The sequence below is a fragment of the Zea mays genome, chromosome 7, assembly GCF_902167145.1.
Source record: "Zea mays cultivar B73 chromosome 7, Zm-B73-REFERENCE-NAM-5.0, whole genome shotgun sequence".
Classification (NCBI taxonomy): Eukaryota; Viridiplantae; Streptophyta; class Magnoliopsida; order Poales; family Poaceae; genus Zea; species Zea mays.
The window spans coordinates 143,808,242-143,825,983 of record NC_050102.1 but is presented as its reverse complement, the minus strand read 5'-3'; positions in this window follow the sequence as shown (position 1 = coordinate 143,825,983).

Sequence of the window (17,742 nt, the reverse complement as noted above, 5' to 3'; positions counted from 1 at the left end):
GAAGTTGTTGAGCTCCTCTTGCATCGCCACCACCCAATCCGAATCTTGTAGTGCTTCCTCTACCCTGTGTGGCTCAATAGAGGAAACAAAAGAGTAATGTTCACAAAAATGAGCAACACGAGATCGAGTAGTTACCCCCTTTTGAATATCGCCGAGGATGGTGTTCACGGGGTGATCTCGTTGGATTGCTTGGTGGACTCTTGGGTGTGGCAGCCTTGGAACTTGTTCATCTTCCTCATCTTGATCATGGGCATCTCCCCCTTGATCATTGCTCTCCTCTTGAGGTGGCTCAACTCCTTGATCTTCTCCTTCATCATTTTGAGCCTCATCCTCATCTTGAGTTGGTGGAGATGCTTGTGTGGAGGAAGATGGTTGATCTTGTGCATGTGGTGGCTCTTCGGATTCCTTAGGACACACATCCCCAATAGACATGTTCCTTAGTGCGACGCACGAAGCCTCTTCATCACCTATCTCATCAAGATCAACTTGCTCTACTTGAGAGCCGTTAGTCTCATCAAACACAATGTCACAAGAGACTTCAACTAATATAGAGGACTTGTTAAAGACTCTATATGCCCTTGTGTTTGAATCATAACCTAGTAAAAAGCCTTCTACTGCCTTAGGAGCAAATTTAGATTTTCTACCCCTTTTAACAAGAATAAAGCATTTGCTACCGAAGACTCTAAAATATGAAACATTGGGATTTTTACCGGTTAGGAGTTCATATGATGTCTTCTTGAGGATTCGATGTAGATACAACCGGTTGATGGCGTAGCAAGCGGTGTTGACCGCCTCGGCCCAAAACCGATCCGAAGTCTTGTACTCATCAAGCATGGTTCTTGCCATGTCTAATAGAGTTCTATTCTTCCTCTCCACTACACCATTTTGTTGTGGGGTGTAGGGAGAAGAGAACTCATGCTTTATGCCCTCCTCCTCAAGGAAGCCTTCGATTTGAGAGTTCTTGAACTCCGTCCCGTTGTCGCTTCTAATTTTCTTGATCCTTAAGACAAACTCGTTTTGAGCCCGTCTCAAGAATCCTTTTAAGGTCTCTTGGGTATGAGATTTTTCCTGCAAAAAGAACACCCAAGTGAAGCAAGAATAGTCATCCACAATAACTAGATAGTACTTACTTCTGTCGATGCTTATGTAAGCTATCGGGCCGAATAGGTCCATGTGTAGGAGCTCGAGTGGCCTGTCAGTCGTCATGATGTTCTTGTGTGGATGATGAACACCAACTTGCTTCCCTGCCTGACATGCGCTACAGACCCTGTCTTTCTCAAAATGAACATCTGTTAGTCCCAAAATGTGTTCTCCCTTTAGAAGTTTGTGAAGATTCTTCATTCCAACATGTGCTAGTCGGCGATGCCAGAGCCAGCCCATATTAGTCTTAGCAATTAAGCAAGTGTCGAGTTCAGCTCTATCAAAATCTACTAAGTATAGCTGACCCTCTAACACTCCCTTAAATGCTATTGAATCATCACTTCTTCTAAAGACAGTAACACCTGTATCCGTAAAAAGACAGTTGTAGCCTATTTTACATAATTGTGAAACTGAAAGCAAGTTGTAATCTAAAGAATCTACAAGAAAAACATTTGAAATGGAATGGTCAGGTGATATAGCTATTTTACCCAATCCTTTGACCAAACCTTGATTTCCATCCCCAAATGTGATAGCTCTTTGGGGACCTTGGTTTTTCTCGTAGGAGGAGAACATTTTCTTCTCCCCTGTCATATGGTTTGTGCACCCGCTGTCGATGATCCAACTTGAGCCCCCGGATGCATAAACCTACAAAACAAATTTAGTTCTTGATTTTAGGTACCCAAACGGTTTTGGGTCCTTTGACATTAGATACAAGAACTTTGGGTACCCAAACACAAGTCTTTGATCCCTTGTGTTTGTCCCCAACATACTTGGCAACTACTTTGCCAGATTTGTTAGTTAGAACATAAGATGCATCAAAAGTTTTAAATGAAATGTTAGAATCATTTGATGCACTAGGAGTTTTCTTCTTAGGAAATTTAGCACGGGTTGATTGCCTAGAGCTAGATGTCTCACCCTTATACATAAAAACATGATTAGGGCCAGAGTGAGACTTCCTAGAATGAATTCTCCTAATTTTGCTCTCGGGATAACCGACAGGGTACAAAATGTAACCCTCATTATCCTGAGGCATGGGAGCCTTGCCCTTAACAAAGTTAGACAATCTTTTAGGAGGGGCATTAAGTTTGACATTGTCCCCCTTTTGGAAGCCAATGTCATCCTTGATGCCAGGGCGTCTCCCACTATAGAGCATGCTTCTAGCAAATTTAAATTTTTCATTTTCTAAGTCATGCTCATTAATTTTAGCATTAAGTTGAGCTATGTGATCATTTGGTTTCTTAATTAAAGCTAGGTGATCATGAATAGCATCAACATTAATATCTCTACATCTAGTGCAAATAGTAACATGCTCAATGGTAGATGTAGAGGGTTTGCAAGAATTAAGTTCAACAATCTTAGCACGTAAAATATCATTGTTATCTCTAAGATCGGAAATTGTAACATTGCAAACATCTAATTCTTTAGCCTTAGCAATTAATTTTTCATTATCATTTCTAAGGCTAGCAAGAGAAACATTTAATTCTTCAATCTTAGCAAGTAATTTAACATTATCATCTCTAAGATTGGGAATTGAGGCATCACAAGCATTTGAATCAACCTTAGCAATTAAACTAGCATTCTCATTTCTAAGGTTGGTAATAACATCATGGCAAGTGCTTAGCTCACTAGATAATTTTTCACATTTTTCTACTTCTAGAGCATAAGCATTCTTAACCTTAACATGCTTCTTATTTTCCTTAATTAGGAAGTCCTCTTGGGAGTCCAAGAGTTCATCCTTCTCATGAATAGCACTAATTAATTCATTTAATTTTTCTTTTTGTTGCATGTTTAGGTTGGCAAAAGGGTGCGCAAATTATCCTCCTCATCACTACAATTATCCTCATCACTAGAGGTTTCATATTTAGTGGAGGATCTTGATTTTACCTTCTTCCTTTTGCCGTCCTTTGCCATGAGGCACTTGTGGCCGACGTTGGGGAAGAGGAGGCCCTTGGTGACGGCGATGTTGGTGGCGTCCTTGTTGGAGGAGGAGTCGGAGGAGCTCTCGTCGGAGTCCCACTCGCGGCACACATGGGCATCGCTGTCCTTCTTCTTGTAGTACCTCTTCTTTTCTCTCCTCTTGCCCTTCTTGTCGTTATCCCTGTCACTGTCACTAGATAGTGGACATTTTGCAATAAAGTGACCGGGCTTACCACACTTGTAGCAAACTTTCTTGGAGCAGGGCTTGTAATCCTTCCCCCTCCTTTGCTTGAGGATTTGGCGGAAACTCTTGATGATGAGCGTCATTTCCTCGTTGTCGAGCTTGGAGGCGTCGATTGGTTGTCTACTTGATGTAGACTCCTCCTTTTTCTCCTTCGTTGCCTTAAATGCGACCGGTTGTGCTTCGGGCATGGAGGGGCCATCAAGCTCGATGATTTTCTTTGAGCCTTTGATCATCAACTCAAAGCTCACAAAATTTCCTATCACTTCCTCGGGAGACATTAGTGTATATCTAGGATTACCACGAATTAATTGAACTTGCGTAGGGTTAAGAAAAACAAGTGATCTAAGAATAACCTTAACCATTTCATGGTCATCCCATTTTGTCCTCCCGAGGTTGCGCACTTGGTTCACCAAGGTCTTCAAGCGGTTGTACATGGCTTGAGGGTCCTCGCCTTGGTTGAGTCGGAACCGACCGAGCTCCCCCTCGATCGTTTCCTGCTTGGTGATTTTGGTCACCTCATCTCCTTCGTGCGCGGTCTTGAGTACGTCCCAAATCTCTTTGGCGCTCTTTAATCCTTGCACCTTGTTATACTCCTCTCGACTTAGAGAGGCGAGGAGTATAGTGGTGGCTTGAGAGTTGAAGTGTCGGATTTGGGCGACCTCGTCCGAATCGTAGTCTTCATCTCCCGGTGATGGTACCTGTACTCCAATGTCAACAACATCCCAAATGCTAGTGTGGAGTGAGGTTAGATGATGCCTCATTTTATCACTCCATATATTATAATCTTCACCATCAAACATAGGTGGTTTGCCCAATGGGACGGAAAGTAAAGGAGTACGTTTGGAAATGCGAGGGTAACGTAGGGGAATCTTACTAAACTTCTTGCGCTCATGGCGCTTAGAAGTTACGAACGGCGTGTCGGAGCCAGAGGTGGATGGCGACGAGGAGTCGGTCTCGTAGTAGACCACCTTCCTCATCTTCTTCTTCTTGTCACCGCTCCGACCCGACTTGTTGTGTGAAGGGGATCCCTTCACCTTGTTGGCGGACTCCCCGGATGGAGCCTTCCCATGGCTTCTGGCGGGCTTCTCGCCGGTCCCGATCTCCCTCTTGGCGGATGCTCCCGACATCACTTCGAGCGGTTAGGCTCTAATGAAGCACCGGGCTCCGATACCAATTGAAAGTTGCCTAGAGGGGGGTGAATAGGGCGAATCTGAAATTTATAAACTTAAGCACAACTATAAGTCGGGTTAGCGTTAGAAATATAAATGAGTCCAAGAGAGAGGGCGAAAAACAAATCGCAAGCAAATAAAGAGTGAGACACAAGGATTTGTTTTACTGAGGTTCGGTTCTCGCAAACCTACTCCCCGTTGAGGTGGTCACAAAGACCGGGTCTCTTTCAACCCTTTCCCTCTCTCAAACGGTCACTTAGACCGAGTGAGCTTCTCTTCTCAATCAAACGGAACACAAAGTTCCCGCAAGGACCACCACACAATTGGTGTCTCTTGCCACAGTTACAATTGAGTTTGATCACAAGAAAAATGAGAAAGAAAAGAAGCAATCCAAGCGCAAGAGCTCAAATGAACACAAATGTTGCTATCTCTAGTCACTATTTGATTTGGAGTGATTCCGGACTTGGGAGAGGATTTGATCTCTTTGGTTGTGTCTAAAATTGAATGCTATAGCTCTTGTAATGTGTTGAAGGTGGAAAACTTGGATACACTTGAATGTGGGGTGGTTGGGGTATTTATAGCCCCAACCACCAAAATATGGTCGTTGGAAGGCTGCTGTCGCATGGCGCACCGGACAGTCCGGTGCGCCACCGGACACTGTCCGGTGCGCCAGCCACGTCAACAGGCCGTTGGGGTTCGACCGTTGGAGCTCTGACAGGTGGGGCCTCTGGGCTGTCCGGTGGTGCACCGGACAGGTCCTGTAGACTGTCCGGTGCGCCAACTGCGCGTGCTGTGTCCTCTGCGCGCGCAGGCGCGCATTAAATGTGTTGCAGTCGACTCTTGCGCGCAAAGTAGTCGTTGCTCCGCTGTCACACCGGACACTGTCCGGTGCTTCACCGGACAGTCCGGTGAATTATAGCGGAGCGGCCTCCCATTTTCCCGAAGGTGGCGAGTTCAGCGTCGAGTGCCCTGGTGCACCGGAAACTGTCCGATGGTGCACCGGACACTGTCTGGTGGTACATTACATTACAAATTTAGAACATCAATTTTGTACTTACATTACAAATTTTTAAAATATAGTATCATATCTTCAGTGGCTTACCTCCACTAGCGTGCACGACAAAAAGATCAACTAGGAGCGCTTGCCAATTACAATCCTCCAGTTTATGTCGGTAGTAGAAACAAACTAAGTAAGGCTCTCGTTTTTGTTTTTCCACCCAAAACATGTTTTCAGGTTAGTTTTAGTGTCCTTTTGAAGATGCTCTAAACTCTCTCATTTCTGTCAACCGATGCCAGATGGGCGCCGAAATTATTGACTTTTGTTGCTTGTTTGTCAACTAAAAGTCTATGAAGATTATTTTGGACCACGAAAATCTTGGTTTTTCTTATGTAGATAAGGCTATTCCTAGTGGTGATTTTATTTGAGTTTCATCTTCATTAAATGTCTCATCATATAAGAAAGAATGATGGCACGGCAATGATTTATTAAGGAGAGGGATAGAGAGAGTTTCATGAGAGGCGACCGAGTTTCATTTAAATAAAACTCATGGTATAAGATTTATAGACAAAAACATATGTAACATTCTAAAAGTTGTGTAATGATACTCTATACTGGGAATAGACTAAGGGCATGTATAACCCTATTAAATTCTAAGGGGTCTTTAAGGGTTAAGTGGAAAAAATCAAGAGAATGTCTCATGTATGAGTTTCAAATATAAAACACTCTAAGACTATTCTCGGTGGTAGTTTCATTACACTATTTCCAATGTTGCCACGTCAATAAGAGTGAGATGAAATTTAAAATGAAATATGCACTCTCAGTGAAGAGTTTCATGCATGACACAATTTCACAGGCTAACATGTGACTTAAATGTTGCATCTAAATAACCAATAGGAATAGTTGAAATATATGGAGATGAAATAAATTGCTCTCGATGGTGGTTTCACGAGCTTTCCAATACCTTGGAAGCAGGTTGACACTTTTATGGTGATGGAACTAGTTTCGTCTATTTCATAATAAATGTAGCGTCAATGCCATAAAAATCCTATGTGACATACTAATTAATGTCATGAAATCTCTCATAAAACTCTCATTGAGAATGACCTAATGTGTGTACAACCTCAATTAATACATATCTCTTGAATAATATATTCGAAGGCGTCCTCTGGTTTAATATGTGTACAATCTCAATTAATACATGTCTCTTGAATAATATATTCGAAGGCGTTCCCTGTTGAGGATAGGGATGAAAACGGTCGGAAACGGTATTTATTCGGTAATCAGTTTTTTCTTTGATTGCGAATAAATAGGATACAGAATATACAATACAAATTTGTATTCTTATTTTTAATATCCAGCTTGTTAAGATTTATAAAAGGTAAACCTCAAATTCATCCTACATTTTTTCAAATAATAGATATAAACTTCGGTATGGATTCGGAAACAAATTCGGTAATTTTTTCAACTTTTTGTGTTGTAGGGAGCAAATAATACATAAAACAACTTATATAATATTTTATTTATATTTGTACTAATGTGCTTGATAACATACGAAAAGATCAATATCAAATTTTATACATATCTATTTTAAAATATTAAATTTGTTCTAACAGTTCGGATTACCACTTTCATCCCTAGTTGAGGATGGACACGTTTATCTAAACATTGTGGCACATTTGCGTACAAGGCAATAGAAAAATCCTAAAGATGGGAAATCCTACCGCTCCACAACTGGGAGTCGGATCAATCGAGCTATGGCTCGGCCCCCGAAGCTGCGAGTGTTGATCGTGATAAAATAATGACCCCAAAGAGCGTGTAAACGAAATCTATAATAAACAAGTGGTGGAGAACTCAATTATGGGCAAGGAAAAGCAGCGGGCCGGAGTTTAATAATAAAAATGGGCCGGGGCGTGAAGCACGAGTTTGGTAGCCACCACGGAGAAGCCAAAAGATCTTTGCGTTGTATTGCATGCCGAATTTTTTGCATTTTGATCCTTCATCGGAAAAAAATTTACGTTTGGACCCTAGAAAATTTTAATGTTATTTTTGGACCCTTTACTCGGCGCCGTAGCCTGTGGCGCCGAGGTAACACAGCTCGGCGCCATAGGCTATGGCGCCGAGGTACGTGCTGCGTTGGCACAAACGGACGTCGTGGCGCCGACGTGGTACTGAGCTCGGCGTCATAGATCATGGCGCCGAGCTCCGTTCTATATAGAAAACTTGTCTAGCTCAGTTGGTAAAATACAAGGCTCTTAACATTGTGGTCGTGGGTTCGAGCTCCATGGTTGGTGTTTTTTTAATATTTTTGTCTTTATCACTTATTTGTTTTTTTGTTGTCCATATTTTTCGTTTATGTCTCTGATTTGTCTGTCCTGATTTATTTCTCATCCAGTTTTATTTTTGTGACTGATTTGTTTATTCGTCCAGATTTTTTTATCCGGCGAGCACAGCAGCTGTGTGCCACAGTGCTCACAAGCCGTCAACTTCTCCCCTTGTTTGCTCAGCTAATCACAATAAAAATCAAACGAAAACACTCTTACTTCAATCGTGATCAAATAAAAAATATTATATTTTCATTGAGTTCTTTTGAACATAAATTTTAAATACATAATAACATATTCCCAGTAAAAAGAAGCACACATATTCATTTTTTCTTCTGCACTAAATAAAAGTATACTCCATTATATACTTGTCTCATAGATGATATATTTTAGAATTTACTGCATATACAACTGTTGTGCTCGCCGGATAAAAAATCTGGACGAATAAACAAATCAGTCACAAAAATAAAATTGGATGAGAAATAAATCAGGACGGACAAATCAGCGACATAAACGAAAATATGGACAAAAAAAAATAAGTGACAAAGACAAAAAGTATTAAAAAACGCCCACCGTAGGGCTCGAACCCACGACCACAAGGTTAAGAGCCTTGTATTTTACCAACTTAGCTAGACAAGTTTTCTGCGAGCTCGGTACCACGTCGGCGCCACGACGTCCGTTTGTGCCAACGCAGCAAGTACCTCGGCGCCATAGCCTATGGCGCCGAGCTGTGTTACCTCGGCGCCACAGGCTACGGCGCCGAGTAAAGGGTCTAAAAATGGCATTAAAATTTTCTAGGGTCTAAACGTGAATTTTTTTCCGATAAAGGACCAAAATGCAAAAAAAATCGGTATTGCATGCATGTGGCTGCTCTGTCGTCTCGCTCGCATGGCTGCGCCTGCGCGTGTGAAGCAAACTGCGCGAAGAACACGCTCTGATGGGGATTAATTTACTAGAGTGCGGTGTAGCTTTCTGGTTTCTGTCTATTTTTTTGGTCGACACAAACGGTCGAACCTTAGCTAGCGTGCCGTAGGTCACTCGTTAATTCACCACGAGAAATCGCCAGGTTGCATTGCCGCTGTGCCCAATGGACACTTGTCGCTGCTGGAATAAATATCCACTGTCTATGGATGGCTATGGCAACGTTCATAGCAGACGGTGGAACAGGCGACCACCGCCTCGCTGGTATACGAGTCATTGGGCTTTCATCTGTCCACTCATGCATAGCGCCGTGATGAGAAATTTAAACAACGTATCAAGCTGGATGGAAATTAAATTAGATGCAGCAGTAGAGGCTCTGTAAGTGCCGTTATGTAATTCATGTTATTCAAAAAAAAGTTAAAGTAAGTTTGTAAGAAATATTAACACATTTGTATTTTTAAATATATTTATTATAAAAAATATATTTAATGATATACCTAATTGACGTGTACCTATACTTAGAGTACACTACGACAAGAAAACCCATTCTAGAAGACTAGGGCTTCGCATAGCCCAAGATGGCCCCAAACGGGATAACTCTAGCCTAGCAACCCCAAGTGTAACCCCGACCTGGCAGATTCGACCAGGAAAATATGGTCATCCCGATATAAATTGCCTCAATCTGGATAATAGATCTAACCATAACAAAACTAGTTAGTGTTCCTCGACATGGTCACCCCAACCAGATCGGACCCATCCTCGATCAACCCCAAGCAAAAGTCTCGATCAAGCCGTCCCAGTCGATCGAACCCAATCTCAGTACGCCTCTAATAGAACCCCACGGCCCAAAGACAATACATTAGTAAGGAAGGTACCACATTTATGATCCTCTTATTTGTTTGTGCACGCTAGGCGTCCAACGGGCGAAAAATAGCACAGAACATGGGACTCTAAAGTCTCCTCCATCCAATTGCTTCATCCTCAAAAGATAGGAACGAAGTCCCCGTGCCATGGTGGGTCACACTACAGAGGCAAGGAAGTCAACAAAACCAGACATGACAAAAGCAGAAGAGAACTCTGAGGCAAACCACACACACGCCTCCTAGAAGCGTATTGAGTGACAAGGCCTCAAACACCTATAGGACTCAACTACCCCCACGACATGGATAGCTCGAGGATGACAAGGAGAGACCATTCGTCATAGTGCACCTGAAGAACTACACGTCTAAAGGCAGGGAATGACATACCCCCCTTAAATATTTATGTAACAATTGCCACCCATTTCCCTCGACTATATAAAGGGATGGAGACCATAGTGTAAAGGCAGGCAAACTCAGTTTGTATAGTAGCACGAGAGCCAAGCGCTTCGTTTTATAACATACAAAAGCTAGCAACAAAGACTTCAACACCATACTGTACATAGGAGTTCTCCAAACCAGTGTAAAAGTACTCTATGGCTCGTTTTGGCAAAGCCATCGGGACAATGGCATCGCAAGCCCCTTCCTAACCTACAAATTTACTTGTTGTGTGGTTGAAACCATGATAGTTGGCATGCCACATAGGGGCTTTGTGTTGATGGCCCAGATCACCTCTTGACCCCTGAGACCAGGGTCACCTTCGGGACCTTGGATTTCATCACCACCAAGGGCTAACCTACATCTCCTCACAAAAGCCCCTTGAGCGCTAACAAGGCCAAGGAATCCCAAGGGAACTTCTGGCGACTAGTCCATATGGAGATCAACAAGAGTGGCCCTAGAACCATGGGTTGATGTCGCCCATTTCGACGTTCCATGTAAGGCCCCTCAAGAGGACGAAGGTCATGGGGGCAACGTGGCCCTAAAAACCCAGAGGGGTCCAAGCCTGAGCAGGGCAACTGGCAAACAACAAAGTGGGTCGACACCAAGCTAGCTCATACATCACCACACAAAGTGGGGACCGATCATCAACATCATGCCACCTAAATCCCAACAAGCGTGTGAACCTGGTCTCATTGCCATGACAAGTTATGACCCCTCATCCTTGAGAGCACCTAGAGGGGGGTGAATAGGTGATCCTGTAAAAACTTGAAACTTAATCCACAAAGCTTGATTAGGAGTTAGCACAGTAAAGCCAAGTGGCTAGAGAGGAGTTCTTGCAAAACACAATAACCACAAGAAGATCAACACAGATAGGCACAGTGGTTTATCCCGTGGTTCGGCCAAGTCCAACACTTGCCTACTCCACGTTGTGGCGTCCCAACGGACGAGGGTTGCACTCAACCCCTCTCAAGCGGTCCAAAGACCCACTTGAATACCACGGTGTTTTGCTTTGTTTACTATATCCCGCTTGCGAGGAATCTCCACAATTTGGAGCCTCTCGCCCTTACAATTTGATGTTCACAAAGAAGCACGGAAGTAAGGATGGGATGAGCAACGCACTCAAGACACAAAATCAGAGCACAACACGCACACAAGTCACAACTCCAGCTCACAACACAACCCGAAGAGTTCTCTACTCAAATGGAGCTCTAGTTGCTATCACAAAGAATCAAATGCGCGGAATTGGAGTCTTGGTGCTTAGGAATGCTTAGAGAATGCTTGGTGTTCTCCTCCATACGCCTAGGGGTCCCTTTTATAGCCCCAAGGCAGCTAGGAGCCGTTGAGAGCATTCTAGGAAGGCAATTCTTGCCTTCTGTCGCCTGGCGCACCGGACAGTCCGATGCACCACCGGACACTGTCCGGTGCGGATCTCTTTCCTATTTTGGCGCAGCCGACCGTTGGAGATTCAGAGTCGTTGGCGCACCGGACAGTCCGGTGCCCCCTTCTGACCGTTGGCTCTGCCACGTGTCGCGCGTGGATTACGCGGCCGACCGTTGGCTCGGCCGACTGTTGGCTCATCGGACAGTCCGGTGCACCACCGGACAGTCCGGTGATTTATAGTCGTACGCCGCCGACGAAAACCCGAGAGCAGCCAGTTCGCCAGAGCCAGCCTGGCGCACCGGACAAGACCGAGCAGCCTTTTGGCTGTACACAGCCAACTTCTCCATAATTGTTTCTCCTGTTTCTAGCACTTAGACACAATACATTAGTCTTCAAAACAATGTACTAAGTCTAGAAACATACCTTTAATCTTGATTTGCACTTCTTGAGTCCTTGGCATACTTTAACACTTAAGCACTTGTGTTGGACACTTAATCACCAAAATACTTAGAAATGGCCCAAGAGCACATTTCCCTTTCAATCTCCCCCTTTTTGGTGATTTATGCCAACACAACAAAAAACAACTAAAAGAAGTGCAATCATCAATGCAACTAAGAACACAAGTTTGTTTTGATTCATATTTGGCATATATGGATCATTCTTTGCCACCACTTGGTTTGTTTTTGTAAGTCAAACTCAATTTCCTATCTCTAAGTCAAACTCACCTGTTGAGGCATAGAGAAAGATATTTCAAGAGAAATTGATCACTGATTCAAGAACTCCCCCTATTTCCCATAATCAAACCTTCTCCCCACAAGAGACCAACTTTTGACAAAAAGAGACATTTTAGAATTTTGACAAATCAAAAGTCCTAACTCTACTATTTTCAAAATTCTCAAGTGGTAGCTGATCCATTTGTTGCTTTGGCCTTATTTTCTCCCCCTTTGGCATCAAACACCAAAACAGGATCAATTTTGGCCCTTAAACCCCATTGCCTCACCAAAATCTTCAAAAAAGGCAATAAGAGCATGAAGATGAACCTGGAGTTAGTTACTCTTTCATCGGAGTGCAGTGGAAGTCTTTCATGGTCCAAGTCCAACATTCCCTTTCAATCCAGCTTTGAGACTAAATCAAGCAAACTCAAGCACACAGTTAGTCTCAAAGGGTCAAGTTGTAGCACATCTCCCCCTAAATATGTGCATCACTTGCAAATGGACTTGTGAGGTCCGGGGAGTGTTTGTACAACTTGAACACCACAAATACATAACAAAATGCATAAAGGAACATGATCAAAGCATAAGACACATGTATGCTACAAATCAATCCAAGTTCCGCAAATCTAAGACATTTAGCTCACTACGCAGCTTGCAAAAGGTCTTCTCATCTAGAGGCTTGGTAAAGATATCGGCTAGCTGGTTCTCGATGCTAACATAAAACACTTCGATATCTCCCTTTTGCTGGTGGTCTCTCAAAAAGTGATGTCGGATGTCTATGTGCTTTGTGCGGCTGTGTTCAATAGGATTATCCGCCATGCGGATAGCACTCTCATTATCACATAGGAGTGGGACTTTGCTCAGATTGTAGCCAAAGTCGCTGAGGGTTTGCCTCATCCAAAGTAGTTGTGCGCAACACTGTCCTGCGGCAACGTACTCGGCCTCAGCGGTGGATAGGGCAACGAGGTTTGTTTCTTAGAACTCCACGATACCAGGGACCTTCCTAAGAATTGGCACGTCCCTGATGTACTCTTCCTATCGACCTTGCATCCAGCATAATCAGAGTCCGAGTATCCAATTAAGTCAAAGGTAGACCCCTTTGGATACCAGATTCCGAAGCAAGGCGTAGCGACTAAATATCTAAGAATTCGCTTAACGGCCACTAGGTGGCACTCCCTTGGATCGGATTGAAATCTAGCACACATGCATACGCTAAGCATAATATCCGGTCTACTAGCACATAAATAAAGTAAAGACCCTATCATAGATCGGTATGCCTTTTGATCAACAGGCTTACCTCCTTTGTTGAGGTCGACGTGTCCGTCAGTTCCCATTGGAGTCTTTGCGGGCTTGGCGTCCTTCATCCCAAACCTCTTGAGCAAGTCTTGTGTATACTTCGTTTGTGAGATGAAGGTGCCATCCTTGAGTTGCTTCACTTGGAACCCAAGGAAGTAGTTCAACTCGCCCATCATCGACATTTCGAATTTCTGAGTCATTACCCTGCTAAATTCTTCACAAGACTTTTGGTTAGTAGAACCAAATATTATGTCATCGACATAAATTTGGCATACAAAAAGATCACTGTCACAAGTCTTAGTGAATAAAGTTGGATCGGCTTTCCCAACCTTGAAATCATTAGCAATTAAAAAGTCTCTAAGGCATTCATACCATGCTCTTGGGGCCTGCTTAAGTCCATAGAGCGCCTTAGAGAGCTTACACACGTGGTCGGGGTACCGTTCATCCTCGAAGCCAGGGGGTTGCTCCACGTACACTTCCTCCTTGATTGGTCCGTTGAGGAAGGCGCTCTTCACATCCATTTGGAACAACCTGAAGGAATGGTGAGCAGCATAGGCTAACAATATGCGAATTGACTCTAGCCTAGCCACAGGAGCAAAAGTCTCCTCAAAGTCCAAACATGCGACTTGGGCATAACCTTTTGCCACAAGTCGTGCCTTGTTCCTTGTCACCACCCCGTGCTCGTCTTGTTTGTTGCGGAACACCCACTTGGTTCCCACAACGTTTTGCTTGGGACGAGGCACCAGTGTCCAAACTTCATTTCTCTTGAAGTTGTTGAGCTCTTCCTGCATGGCCAACACCCAGTCCGGATCTAGCAAGGCCTCTTCTACCCTGAAAGGCTCAATAGAAGAGACAAAAGAGTAATGCTCACAAAAATTAACTAATCTAGAGCGAGTAGTTACTCCCTTGCTAATATCACCCAAAATTTGGTCGACGGGATGATTCCTTTGAATCGTCGCTCGAACTTGAGTTGGAGGTGCCGGTTGTGCTTCTTCCTCCATTACATGATCATCTTGTGCTCCCCTTTGATCACACGGCTCCTCTTGATGAACCTGTTCATCGTCTTGAGTTGAGGGATGCACCATTGTTGAGGAAGAAGGTTGCTCTTGCTCCTTTTGTTCCTGTGGCCGCACATCTCCAATCGCCATGGTGTGTATTGCGGCCGTTGGAACGTCTTCTTCATCTACATCATCAAGATCAACAACTTGCTCTCTTGGAGAGCCATTAGTCTCATCAAATACAATGTCGCTAGAGACTTCAACCAAACCCGATGATTTGTTGAAGACCCTATACGCCTTTGTATTTGAGTCATATCCTAACAAAAACCCTTCTACAGCTTTGGGAGCAAACTTAGAATTTCTACCTTTCTTTACTAGAATATAACATTTGCTCCCAAATACACGAAAGTAAGACACATTGGGATTGTTACCGGTTAGAAGCTCATACGAAGTCTTCTTGAGAAGGCGATGAAGGTACACCCGGTTTATGGCGTGGCAAGCCATGTTCACGGCTTCCGACCAAAACCGCTCGAGCGTCTTGAACTCTCCAAGCATCGTCCTTGCCATGTCAATGAGTGTCCTGTTCTTCCTCTCTACCACACCATTTTGTTGTGGTATGTAGGGAGCGGAGAACTCGTGCTTGATTCCTTCCTCCTCAAGGTACTCCTCCACTTGAAGGTTTTTGAACTCGGACCCGTCGTTGCTCCTTATCTTTTTCACCTTGAGCTCAGACTCATTTTGAGCTCTCCTTAGGAAGCGCTTGAGGGTCCCTTGGGTTTCAGATTTATCCTGGAAAAAGAATACCCAAGTGAAGCGGGGAAAATCATCAACTATAACAAGACCATACTTACTTCCTCCTATGCTTAGATAGGCGACGGGTCCGAAGAGGTCCATATGAAGCAACTCCAAAGGTCTTGATGTGGTCATCACATTTTTGGTATGATGAGAGCTTCTCACCTGTTTACCTGCTTGACAAGGCACAAGGTCTATCTTTTTCGAAGGTTACGTTTGTTAGACCTATCACGTGTTCTCCCTTTAGAAGTTTATGAAGGTTCTTCATCCCCACATGTGCTAAGCGGCGATGCCACAGCCAGCCCATGCTAGTCTTAGCAATTAAGCATGCATCTAGATCGGCCTCCTCTTTTGCAAAATCAACTAAGTAGAGTTTGTCGTCTAATACACCCTTAAAAGCTAATGAACCATCACTCCTTCTAAAGACGGACACATCTACATTTGTGAATAAGCAATTATATCCCATATTACAAAGCTGACTCACAGACAATAAGTTATATCCAAGCGACTCAACTAAGAATACATTAGAAATAGAGTGCTCGGATGAAATAGTAATTTTTCCTAGTCCTTTCACCTTGCCTTGGTTCCCATCACCGAATATGATTGAATCTTGGGAATCCTTGTTCTTGACGTAGGAGGTGAACATCTTCTTCTCCCCCGTCATGTGGTTTGTGCATCCGCTGTCGATAATCCAGCTTGATCCCCCGGATGCATAAACCTGCAAGGCAAATTAGGCTTGGGTCTTAAGTACCCAACTTTTGTTGGGTCCTACAAGGTTAGTAACAATAGCCTTAGGGACCCAAATGCAAGTTTCATCTCCTTTGCATTTTGCCCCTAATTTCCTAGCAATCACCTTCTTATCCTTTCTACAAATAGCAAAGGAAGCATTTAAAGCATGATAAATTGTAGAAGGTTCATTACTTGTTTTCCTAGGTACATGAGCATTTCTCCTAGGCACATGATGAATGACATTTTTCCTAGCCAAACTTCTATTATGCATAATAGAAGAACTTGAAGCAAACATTGCATTTGAGTCATAAGCATGTGAAACAACATCATTGCAACTTCTATCATGATAAACATTCCTAGAATATCTCCTATCATGGTATAAGAAAGCATGGTTCTTTTGAATACTATTTGCCATAGGGGCCTTCCCTTTCTCCTTGGCGGAGATGGGAGCCTTATGACTTGTCAAGTTCTTGGCTTCCCTCTTGAAGCCAAGCTCATCCTTAATTGAGGGGTGTCTACCAACCGTGTAGGCATCCCTTGCAAATTTTAGTTTATCAAAATCATTTTTGCTAGTCTTAAGTTGAGCATTAAGACTAGCCACTTCATCATTTAGTTTAGAAATGCAAACTAGGTGTTCACTACAAGCATTAACATTAAAATCTTTGCACATATTGCAAATCGTAACATGTTCTTCACGAGAGGTTGATTTACTAGCTATTTCTAACTTAGCATTCAAATCATCATTAACACTTTTTAGGCTAGAGATAGATTCATGGCATGTAGACAATTCACATGAAAGCATTTCATTTCTTTTAACTTCTAAAGCAAGAGAATTTTGTGCTTCTACAAACTTATCATGTTCTTCATACAAAAGATCCTCTTGCTTTTCTAATAATCTATTCTTATCATTCAAGGCATCAATCAACTCATTGATCTTATCAATCTTAGTTCTATCTAAGCCCTTGAACAAACTAGCGTAGTCTATTTCATCATCGCTAGATTCATCATCACTAGAAGCATAAGTAGACTTTCGAGTGTTTACCTTCTTCTCCTTAGCCATTAGGCATGTGTGATGCTCATTTGGGAAGAGGGACGACTTGTTGAAGGCCGAGGCGGCGAGTCCTTCGTTGTCGGAGTCGGACGACGAACAATCCGAGTCCCACTCCTTGCCAAGGTGTGCCTCTCCCTTAGCCTTCTTGTAAGACTTCTTCTTTTCCCTCTTCTTCTCTTGTTCCTGGTCACTATCATTATCGGGACAATTAGCGATAAAATGACCAATCTTACCACATTTGAAGCATGAGCGCTTATCCTTCATCTTGTTCTTGTTGGGATGCTCCTTGCGACCTTTTAGTGTTGTCTTGAATCGCTTGATGATGAGGGCCATTTCTTCTTCGTTAAGCCCGGTCGCCTCAACTTGCGCCACCTTGCTAAGTAGCGCCTCCTTGCTCCTCGTTGCTTTGAGAGCCACGGTTTGAGGCTCGTGGATTGGACCATTCAACGCATCATCGACGTATCTTACCTCCTTGATCATCATCCGCCCGCTTACGAACTTTCCAAGTATTTCTTCGGGCGACATCTTGGTGTACCTAGGATTTTCACGAATATTGTTTACAAGATGTGGATCAAGGATAGTGAAGGACCTTAGCATTAGGCGGACGACGTCGTGATCCGTCCATCGCGTGCTTCCATAGCTTCTTATTTTGTTGATGAGGGTCTTGAGCCAGTTGTACGTTTGGGTTGGCTCCTCTCCCCTGATCATTGCAAATCTCCCAAGTTTGCCCTCCACCAACTCCATCTTGGTGAGCATGGTGACATCGTTCCCCT